This window comes from Lissotriton vulgaris, chromosome 3_1 (assembly GCF_964263255.1).
Source record: "Lissotriton vulgaris chromosome 3_1, aLisVul1.2, whole genome shotgun sequence".
NCBI classification, from domain to species: Eukaryota; Metazoa; Chordata; class Amphibia; order Caudata; family Salamandridae; genus Lissotriton; species Lissotriton vulgaris.
The window spans coordinates 1,758,219,275-1,758,231,862 of record NC_141689.1 but is presented as its reverse complement, the minus strand read 5'-3'; positions in this window follow the sequence as shown (position 1 = coordinate 1,758,231,862).

The window sequence follows — 12,588 nt, the reverse complement described above, 5'->3', positions numbered from 1 at the left end:
CTGGTGGAGGAATAACAGGTGGAAGAACAGGTACGGCAGGGACCACAGGAGCTGCGGTACCCTGTACGTACGGAGGTGGCGACTTCATAAGATAGGACATTAAAGAATCCTCAACTGCCTCTTCCTTCTTATCCGACTCCGTAGGCAAAACAGGATAGCATTTGTCTATGGACATACGCTGTAATCTCTCAAACACTTCCTTATCCTTATCCTCCTTATCACGCTGAAACTGCTCAGCTTTCTTCACTATAGTAGCAACAGTATCTCGCTGACTACGTTTATTTTGTCTGATCTCTTTCTGTCGGGCTTCTTTGCGCCAGAACCGAAAGGCATCAAACATGGCCGGCCTTGATTTACGTTCGAACAACTTTATTTCCAAATTATCTAAGATCGACGCTTCGAAGCTACCGTGAGGTGGCCAACGAAGATCGCCGTCTTTCTTTGTATATTTGATCCAATAATCGTTAAAAGCAATCGGGCCTAGCCCATGTTTGCTATATAAGTCATATGTAGGAGTTCCAACCGGAGGTATCGGACACGAGTCCTCCAGCAGGGAATCCGCACCACAAGGTCTAAAGCAACTGAACAAAGTACTGCGACCAGGCATCTTGCACACTAGCCGAGTTTCACAAACTTCAAGGGTTACGGGATTTCGGGATTTACCAAGTCCCAGCAAAGAACTAAACCCTCGGTCTTTGGCGGCTGCAGTCGTCAAACAAATACAACAACAACAAAGTACGCTAGCAAAGTGTCACCGACAAAAACACTCACACAGCGTGTACAACAAAGACACCCGCTAAAGTGTCTACAACAAAAACACTCGCTAAAGTGTTTACAACAAAGACACTCGCTAAAGTGTCTACAACCAAGAACTCTGGGAGCGACCCACAAATACTTAACTCAAAGATCAATGGCGTCCTCAGGAAGGCCCGTCAATCGTCTCGCTATACCAAGGTCTACGCCAGGCGCCAAAACAGGTCTACAGTCAGGGCAGCAGTCCGTCGCAGCCGTTAGGAGGCGGGAATCTTCGCGGGAAAAGTCTTCGGGCCACTTATTTCGACAACAGGATCGATGAAGCGGGGTGCACCTTCCCTCGGAGATTTCACACGAAGTTCCTCACGATCGTCGGGCTTGGACCGGTACCACTGATGCAGCCCCACGTTGGGCGCCAACTGAAGGACTGGGTTCTTTGGACCCAGCGGTGCCAGGGCACAACACCTGAAACCTTCGTGGGTAACCTGCTCCGGCGTACAAGTCACAGAGACACGGGACACTTCCTTCGGCGTCAAAGAGTCAAGGTTTATTTACTGCAGGGAACACAGAAGTCACAGGAAGTACATCGAGTGTAGTTCGGGGAGACTGCTTCAAATTGTATTTGTGGATCGCTCCTTTTATACAGTTTTTACCCATAGGATAACATGATACACAATAGTTTACAACCTGGTTCCCACAAGTCGCTCTCAGAGGGGTCGCTTAGATCACTTTGAAACACACAAGATCCGGAACATAAGTGCGGAAACATTTGGCGGTTCCCAACTGTAAAAACCCATCTTCCCACCATTAGCAAATTCCAATCAGCAGTAAAGTAGATCGAAATAGGAACGAAGACAGGTGCAGAGGAAGACGGAGACAGTAGGGAGATCGGAAAGGGTGTAAAAGGGGAGTGTCGAGAAGCACGAGATACAGGCATCAAAGGGACGTGCCTAATGAGATGCACGACTGAGACAATAAGCCCGTGCGGCAAGATGAGCCTCGAGCGGCGCCATCTGCCTTACAGTAGCATCCCCCTCGTCATAAAGACACTTACAAAGAACATGCGTCTTCCGCCATATCTTGGGAGTCCCAGGGTCGCGAAGCGGACAGCGTCCGTTCGCTGGCTACTTGAGGGCAAGAGACAAAATGGATGCCGTATCTAAGATGGAACCCGTGGGTACAGATGACAAACCCACATAACAAACGAACGGTTTAAGTTAGCACAGCGAAACTGCGCACACTTACAAAACTCGTCATTTGCGGTTCATAGATACTAGACTCGACCATATTCGTGCGAGTTAAAAACACCACTTACAATTGTCACGGAACCTCACAAGCCTTGTTTCCACCTCTTTTGGAGATACCAACATATCACATGGTTCACCTTCCATTGTATTAAATAATTCTGTTGCATACCAGAGGTTTAGGCATTTACTTGTTCCTGTCATGTTCTTGTGCCGTTTAGTCAAGGTAATGAGAAACTTAAGAATCCTCAGCATCAGAAACGCATGAGAATTTTAGGATTTTCTATATATGGATGTCTTAGCTGATGCATAGTAGGTTGACTGCTCAATTTTAGCTGCTGGTTTAAATGTCTTGAATTTCCTGACCTCTTTGGTGGATGATGATGATCAATCAATCAATCAGGGAATTGTAAGCTCGCTACTCACCTGTGAGGGTCTCAAGGCGCAGAGGGGAGGTCTGCAGATCTGTTTAGCTGAAGAGCCAGGTCTTGAGGGTCTTCCTGAAGGTGTTCAGGGAGGGGGCTCGTCTGATATCTGCCGGAAGCTCGTTCCAGGTCTTGGCTGCAATGTGAGAGAAGGATCTTCCGCCTGTTCTGACTCTGTGGATGCGCAGGGTTTCACCAGTGCGAGGTTGGAAAATCGGAGGTTTCTTTTGGGTACGTGGAATTTGATTCTGTCGTTGAGGTATTTGGGTCTGTTATTGTGTAGGCATTTGTAGGCGTGAGTTAGGACTTTGAAAGTGACTCTTTTCTCCACGGGGAGCCAGTAAAAACTTTGTAGGTGTTGGCTGATGTGTTCGTGTCGGGGGATGCTGAGGACGAGTCTGGCTGCGGTCTTCTGCATTGTCTGGAGTTTGCGGAGTAGGGACTTGTTGAGTGCGCTTCCATACTCCAGTCTGCTGAAAATTAGTGCATGGGTGACGGGCTTCCTTGACTCAGGGGGGACCCACTTGAGTATATTTATTTGATATTTCAACTGGTCATCTACCTAAGGTGGTGTGTCTCATGGGTAGTAATTCTTTTTTTATATGGGTTCAAGAGGATTAGCAGGGTGTCATTTCTTTTTGGTGATAAGTTTCCTGGTCTCTGGTACAGAAACCCACTGTTGTGACTTATTCTGGGAGAACACAATAATGATTTGTTTTCTTTCAAGTGTTTCTGTGTTTGATCTCAAATCCCATATCGGATCATTGGCCATTGCAAGGAGATGGGAAACATCCTTTACAACAAAACTTTTATGACGCAAAGCTATTACAACGCAGGTTTTACTACGCATACCTTTATAACACATTACACTGGGGGGCGCTCTAGGATAGGGAATACGTTTAATTTACTATCCAACACCTTCCCTAGTTTCCACGGGGACTGGAGTTGGAATAGTAAATTAAACTATTCACTATCCAGCACCCCAAAGTGTAATGCGTTGTAAAGGTATTCGTAGTAAAACCTGCGTTGTAACAGCATGTGTTGTAAAAGCATGCGTTATAATGTCATACATCCCAAGGAGATTATTTTCTCCATTGTCAATTTATTTGATCTATATTTGGACTACATGTTTTTTTTATTAGTTATGTAATGCCTGAAAGAATATGAATCAGAGACTAGATGACTGTTTAGCCACTACAACATATTACTTCCTGTAAAAAGCCCAATAAGCTAGATTTGCAAACCCATATCACTCTTGTGGTTTTAAAGAGTGATGCACCAATGCTGTATTGATATATTTTGTGTGTGCATTCAGCTCGAGGAGCTGTCACGTGTAAAGCACTTTGAACAGCCACACAGAGGATGCTTTGCCTGATGCGGGATGGCCAAATGTTTACCAGCCTCATGGTACCCAGCCACATTTAGATACGAGTTGTCCGCATGGTTAATGACAGTAGAGGCTCAGTTGGCTCTGTTGTAGGAACCCCTTGACTTGATGGCCAATCCACCACTGAGCCTCTAGGTCACAGTGATGGTCTCAATGGACGTCATTTGGGGATAGTCAAGGGTCGCAGCTGTTCCCTGCTACTCCTGGCACTTCCTTTGCGACCCCTGGCCTCAGAGGTGACAAAGGTTTTGCCCTCTCTGAGGTCAGGGGTTGCAAAAGAAGTGCCAGGAGTAGCAAGGAGGTAGCTAGAGGTCACAGCAGTTGCCCCTGACTTACACCAAATGACTTCCAAGACGGTCGTCCACCTTTTGAACATTAGCATTTTTGTAATCGTTTCCTGTAGCTAGGTTAAAAAAATGCTTTTTTGCTTTTTTCCTTTACACTGATAGCTTGGGGTACCCACCAACTTTGTAAGTGACCATTCCGGTGGGGAACACAAAGGTGCTGGATATTGCTACTTTCAGCTTTTTATATTGTGATATTAACGTTACAAATTGCAATTCTTTTAGCAACGTTTGCTGTAAAATATTGCACGTGGATTTTTAATTTGGATGCAGGTGCATTTGTGTTACACAATCTCACTAAATTGATATTGAATAATGTTCTTAGCTTCGAAACGATGTATTTTTTGTTGTGAGTACGTTTTACTGTTACATCCACCAGTGCCTTTGCCCAGGAACCCTTCAGTGCATTAAATATACCACACACTTTCTCACTGCTAGTAGAGAGTAGCCACCCATTCCCTTATATGTTGCTTGTGCATGGTAAATAGTTTAAAGATTGCTTGAGCAATTTTATTGTTGATGTGCAAAAGGTTGAGTATCATGGGAACCAAATCGGAACTCTACTTTCAATATCAAAGAAAGAGCTTTGAAAAAAGTAGTTATGACTCAGTTTAACAAATGATATCGCGATTAGCACATATATTCTACGACATTTTCAACAAAAGAAATAAAAAATGTGGTATCTCTTATTTTGACCAAAACGTCTAACCATAATAATCGTAGCAATCCCTTCAAATATAAAATTGTATGCAAATAAACCAAGACTAGAATCCTAGAAAAAAAATAACTATGTACATTTTAACCAGAATAAATATCTTGTTCATTAAGTATTCCTCCTGAAATTAATGCCAGCATGAAGTTTACAATTAAGTTTAATTTATGAATACGAGAACCTGTACAACCAGATCAGCAATGCACAAGTGGAGTGAAACCATCTTATAGAACAGCAAACATATTGCAGGATGTTTGCATGATCAGCCCCACTCTTGGTGATCAGCAACTTTGAGGTGCATTCCTTATTCATCCTAATTATTATTGCCGTCTTTCAACAAGGCCATATCCAATTTGGCACAATCAAAAAGGTACACATCTCATCATCCTGCCACCTGACTGATAGGTTGGCCTTTTGTGATATAGTCACTGTATCCCTGATGAGCACCACTATAAGACCTCCATTTTTATGTATTACGAATTGGTGGTACATGTGTGTCAGCAAAATCGTACCCCAAAAATTAGACACATCAAAAATTGAGCAACCTGAAATTTGACCTTATACAGTTCTCCCACAGATTGATTTGCACATCAAGGTTCCTATTCAAACAACAATTAGCAAAGTAAAACATTTCATTGAAACATGGAGCCACAATAATTGAGTACTAGATCAATTAAAAATGTAATGGGTTTTATTACAAAATTTCAAACTAAGCAATACAGAGTGAATGCCATGATGGCTCTCAGATACAAAGTTATCCAGAGTAAGTAAAATCCAAAATGATTCTAAATACCAATTGAACAGCAAAATTAGAAGGAAATCAGACAGCATCCCTAGCAGTATCTGGAAGTTTTCTGGCTCAACCCCATCTTATACACAATTCTTGTATAACAAATTAGAAAAACAGTGAAATAATCATGGTGTGGCCAAAAGTATAATTTCTGTAGCAAATCAGAACACTAGTATAATGCATGCCATTACTTAACATTTAAGCACCATCCCATTTCTGAAAAGCTAATTTGACACCCTCTATGCTAATAGCACTGGACATGTTCTAATTAATATGAAACACTGAACAATAAAAACTTTCAACTAATAGTCTAGTGATCACAGCGGAAGGCTGAGGAACAGACCTTGACAACGTTGCAAGTCATAGAGAACCATGGCCGGTCTGGCCATACCAGGCATCGGGAGCTTCCCCCAGAGGCTGTAAGGGTAAGGGGGAGTTTTGTTACTGGGGGCTGGTTTTGTAGTAGTGCAGCAGTTTTGAAACACCTGTTGCAGAGTTCCTTGTATATCCAGCAGTTTTCAGGCAACAATAAAAGTGTCTAGATAACTCTAGTGATTAATGTACCTGCTGGAGTCAGATCGAAGGTTTGTTTAGTGGCAGTTTTGACTCATCTAAGGTAGTGCAGAGGGTTAATATGCCTGCCGCAAAGGACGTGCACCATGCAGATGACAGAACAGTATTTTATGTCAATAGCTCACTGGGTGTCTGGTTTTGTCTTAGAGTCTCTTTTGTTACTGTGCAGTTCATCAATTTAAATCATTATCTAGCACAGTGAACTATGAAGTCTCATCAAAGAGCTATATGCAAACTACATGGTACTGGTAAGAAAGTTATATTTTTTTTCACTCTTTCATTATCCTAGTGTTTCTAAAAAGGGTTTGTTTTGGTGGGGGTAACTTATTATTAAAGCCAATCCTAACCACTGTGAAACATTCTGAATACTCGGTTTGTCCTTCTCCAGAAAAAGAACTCTTGAAAATGCCTACCAGTATGGATGGCATGTGAATCCTACACCTTGTATTTTCCTTTGTGTGTGACGTAAAGAGCTTGGACACACTATACTGGTATGAGAGGTGCTATAAAACAAATGAAATACATGTGAAAGAGGGGATATGGAGAGATGAGAGGCACCGCTGGAGGGTGATAGTGAGGGATTAATTGAAGAGCTCCAACAAAGATTTTTGTATCCTTGTACACTGTAAGGCCATCATTTACTATGTTTAAAAGGGTTGTATGACATTATCATGTGTTCTTCCACCACACGTTTTACTACACAGATTTTACAGCGCATACAACTACAGCGCATTCACATTCACTCACATTTGAATTACCCTCACCATGCAATCCACTACCTTGCAGTTATACATTAATTCTAAATACATTATTGTAACATGATATATTTATATTTTTAACAAATTACATTTATGTCGTTTACAGATTTGCTAATATATATAATATGTTTTGGGGAGAATCCTATAATCCCCCTTTTTTAATTGCCCTTAAAATTATATAAACTACTTACCAGATACTCACCAAAAGAAACATATATGCGATGTAAAGACTTGCATGGTAAAAGTAATTGTGATGTAAAAAATATGTTGTGATTGCTTTTTGTTGATAAAACTTCATGGCAAAGTCTTTTTCGCCTTTACAAAATAATACAATTGAATATATCAGGTAAAATGTGTTGTAGAATGCATAATTTCTGCCCACATTTTCTTGGTGGGGGTTGCCCCCTGAACCCTCCTTGTGGTAAGCAGGTTCACTCACTGCACAAACTGTGCACCATACGGGGCTGGTCTGACGAGTTTGCCAGGTTTGCTTTGGATTCCCAGTCCGGACCTGTAGAGAACAGGGAACAGTTAATCGAAAGCAAGGTAATCATAACAGTGGAAAAAAACTACTACCCATCAGTTTGACTCTGCTCTGCAGAGCTTGTGGGAAGAACATGTACTTAGTGGAAGCAGGAGTGAGTGACAGAGTTGGCATCCATCGTGTCTCAAAATGGCATTATGTTTAGAAATATGGCATAAAACATCATATGAAATTTGCTTTAATTGCAATTATGTCCATTCATAATTATATATATTATTAGGTATCGATCGATAGATAGATAGATAGATAGATAGATAGATAGATAGATAGATAGATAGATAGATAGATAAATTGATAGATAGATGTGTGTAAAATAAAATATTAATTATCATTATTAGTGCACAAAATAGAAATCCAGAAGAACAATGTAATAAATCTCCCCTCTGATTATTGTATAAAAAATAATAAAAGTGTATTAATCAGGTATTAATTTAATATGCATAATTGTCTGCTTATTTCGAAAACTTTCCTCCAACCTCTTCAATTGGTTGTAGATATAATACTTGATACTCTCCATTTCATAGATTTGAGACCATTTTCTCTTTAACAACCTCTCTTTACTCTTGTACCCACAATTTGTAATCAAACACACAGAAAATTGTATTACAAACAACAGAACAATTTCACAAAGCATTATAATTATTATTGGTGTTAGTATGATGGACAAGGTCACCCCACCCAAATTATCAATCCATTCACAGACCTTACTAATACCCTTTCCTATCTCACTAACCCAGGATCCTACAATTTTCTATAAGCCATGCTCTTTAAAATACTGATGTTCAAAAGACAAATTAGTTAGATTTGGGATATAAGAGTTAACATTAGGACTATTATCAGGGATAAAAGTGCAGCACCTCTTAATTTTTAACACTTTGTAAACACTGTCTTCCCTCGCAAGAATGACACCTAATGCTAAGCAATTCTGCATAACTATAGCTCTAATTGCAGTTAGTTGAACATTTCTTGAGTTGTGCTCCTGCTTTATGTAAAGCAAATATACCCGCCACTGTATATAAACGCCTGATTTTCACATCATTCATTGCCACACCTGTAGGCGGAAAAGGAGCACCTAATATCCCCAAAATTACCTGTTGAAATCCTCACTTCACTCTCATCAAACCAACTCATCAATTTCATTCATATGATAAACTCTTGAAAACACCACAGCAGGAAAACAAGATCCAGCCCATATACACAGCAAATTAAAATAAACAGTCTTACCACATAGATAACAAATCCCTCTCAGAAATGGCTCTCCTCCAACCGAATAGTCGCCATTCACAACATAACTCCTTTTACAGTCACTCTTGCCCACATATTCAGCCTTGCCACCTTTAAAAGGTTCACAACACACCATACACATTTCACCTCTTATTTCTTGCTCCATCATCAAACTAGGGTGTGGATTCGACAGTATGAATTATTCTTCCTTAATTTGTTCTCTGTATGTTGTTCTTCACTCAAACCACACACATACCTCGATTTAATACTTTTAGTTTTATGCTTAATTTGTTTTGCGTTCCGAAATTTACCATAATGAACTCCATTATTAGATTCTTCATTCTGCCATATAGACAAATCTTCCAGTGACACTTTGAGGCAAATATTATTTGTTATTAAATATACTAACAAACATTGTACATGACATACCATATGAAATGCGAAGCTGTGAGTATGTGAGACCGTTCTCTGCAGAAAAGGAATGAAAGCGCAACTAAATCAATTTCTATCCTTCATAATATCAGATTACTCCTGTATCATTGTAGAATAAAGTTTTTCTTGAAATCCACTAACTAAACTTTTCCTCTGTTTTAATGTATTATATTTCACCTCATTTTGTATCGTAGTGAATTCAACTCTTGTGGAGACGTCCCACAACAACAACTGGCTAATTAAGATTACAAATATTATTACATAAAACAATTAAAAAACAATAATAGTATAGCATTTGTTATATTCCATCTTCTATTAAGACAAAAAGGAGATAGGCTCAACATTCAAACCTTAACAAAAGTGTATTTTTAACAACGATGAATTTCTTCTTTTCTTCTTATTTTTTTAAAACAAACTTTTATAAACAATCTTCTTTTTTTCCAAATTTCTTTCAGTTTGTGCCCTTTCCACGTATTTTTCCATTTAATTCATGAAATATAAAATGTTTGCAGTCTTTTAAACCTTTCAAGGTGGCTCAGGGGTATAATTACAAAACCTTAGTGCCACCGGAGCATACCTTTTTTGACGGTCTGGCAGCGCAGCAGCATTTTCTATATTGCTTTTTGACACTGCCCCAGATTTACAAGGCTGAGGCAGGGTAAAAACCTAGCGCCATGGTATACGAGGCATTAAAATTGTGCAACGGCGAGACATTATTAATTTTTTCTCGCTTTTTCCTCTTTCCATGTGTGCTGCATTCTGCAGTGCACATAGAAGGTGCAAATTGCCATTAATCATTGTTTATGTCAGGAAGGTGTTTCTTCCTGCACATAAACAAGCGTCCTTGCAGTGCAGGCAACCTTGCAACATGGCGGCAGGGTGCCTCCGCTGGTGCTAGGCAGCTTTTTTTGCACCAGCACTAGGGGAAACACAGGGGTGAGCAATATTCTTGTGAATACTGAGCATCCCTGTGCTTTAAAAATGTTAGAGCGCAGCGCTGCCAAATGTGGTGCAGCACAGCACTCTGACATTTTCTTGTGAATATGCCCTCAGTTTTGAAGCTGTACTGGCAATGATTTACTGGGATGTAGATATCTTTCTCTTCTTCCTCTGATACTGTAGCTAGATACACCAATTTAGGTGATGCCTGCTTTCTATTTAGTGTTTTCTTTCTAACTGGTATTTTAAGAACAGGTGATTCACATCTACTATTCTCTGAATCTAGTCCAGTTACTGCAGGACTTCATTGATTGACTTTAGTTTCTCTTATCGCAAGATTTTTCAGTGGTTTATTTCTTTCCGTTCTCTCTTTTCCACTTATTTCTCCACAGACTGATTGTAATGATTTCCACATAAACGTTAAAGATGAAAGAAAATCTTTATTCATGTTGCAACATACAGAGTTGCCACAGAATAGCTCCTATGTATTCTTTTCCTCATAATTGTTAAGCATGGGCGGCAAATCCGTTCCGCTCGCGGATTTTGCGGATTTTCGGCAAATTCGCAATCCGTGAACTCACGCGAATTTGCCGAAAATCCGCTAATCCGCGAGTGGAACGGATCCGGGAGGCAAAAGTTCAAGCTTCAAGCTTGTAACTATTTCATAATGGCGCCGGCAAGCTGCCAGCACCATTCTAAAATAGTTACTAAGTTAGCTTCAACAGGAAGCACTAATTGAAGCAGGTGCTCGAGTTTAACTGAGTTCGAGCACCTGCTTTATTTTATCTATTAGTGCTTCCTGATGAAGCTAACTTAGTAAATATTTTAGAATGGCGCTGGCAGCTTGCCGGCGCCATTCTAAAATAAAATAGGAGAGGGGCAGAGGGCAGAAGGGCACAACGACGAGTGTGGCAGAGGGCAGAAGGGCACAAAAACGAGTGGGGCAGAGGGCAGAATGGCACAAAAACAAGTTGGGCAGAGGGCAGAAGGGCACAAAAACGAGTGGGGCAGAGGGCAGAATGGCACAAAAACGAGTGGGGCAGAGGGCAGAAGGGCACAACAACGAGCGGCCTCCCAAAAAAAAAACCTGCAAACACGCAAAGCGCCCCGCGAACACGCAAAGTGCCCCGCGAACACGCAAATCGCCCCGCAAACAGGCCAAAAAAAAAAACCCAGCAAATTCGCACAAATTCTCGAATTTTGCGGATTGCGAATTTGCAAATCCGCAAATTCGCGAATTGCGAATTCTCTAAATTCGCCCATGCTTAATATTTGTTCCCTGTATTCAAAAAGTAACATTCCACATGATACATCAGCAACATTCTATATTATACGCATCACAAAATGCGACATTACCTATTTCCAGAACAAAAACAAGCTGAAACAGAAACTCTTGCATACTACAGAGTTGATGCACGATTGCAATAAAAAACTCAAAACAGGCTAAAAAATAAGGAAAAGTAACATACAAAATGAAGCAAGATATAATACATATCTAAATGATAAAAGTCATCATTATCTGAACAGAAATACAGTTGTAGAAGCAACAGAACCAAAACTATTGACTTGTGAATCATAAGGTTAACAATAGTGTGACTGGAAATACAATTCCAGGCTAAAACAGAAGCAAACTTATCTTAATTTGAAAGGTAAGCATCTCATACAAGTACTCCTGTGAACAAGATTATTATCATCTATTTTACTGTTTTCTGTGTTTGTATCAGAGGCAACACACAGCTCTTGAACTGCATCCTTACACCTTATCTTTAACTCTCTTAGCATTCCAGCAATTTCTCCCATTAACTCTGATTTCATTAGCACAGATGTTATCAATAAACCAGGCTCTCCAAACATCTCTTGGCCTTTTTAGGTCTCGCCTGTCGATGCGCATGCGCATCGAGCAAGCGAGAGTATTGGGACTTATCCACTCTTCATCCACTGCAAGGAATCGTGGCGATTCCTTGCAGTGCCCGTGACTTTTAAGCTCAATGCGCATGCGCATTGAGCTTAAAAGCGCGTGCACGTCCGTCTTGGTTTACCCGCTCCGCCCCCTCCCCTTCCCGCCGTGTCGCATTTCTCCTCCCCCCTCCCCTCTCCTCCGTCCGTCTTGTTAGTTTAATTTAACCCGCTCCGCCCCCTCCCCTTTCCCACCGTGTCGCATTTCTCCTCCCCCTCCCCTCTCCTCCGTCCGTCTTGTTAGTTTAATTTAACCCGCTCCGCCCCCTCCCCTTCCCGCCGTGTCGCATTTCTCCTCCCCCCTCCCCTCTCTTCCCTCCGTCTTGTTTGTGTTTACTAACACGTCATTTATACCATGAATCTAAGCAACGTATGGTGAGCTTTCGGAACGACAAGATGGCCGGCCCCTTTAGCTCTTTTCACCTTTCCGCGTTGTCCTTTCTCCGTGTTTGTTATCCTCTAAAGCACGTGTGACCCGTCGACGCAGCGTTGTACGTGCTTTTAAAT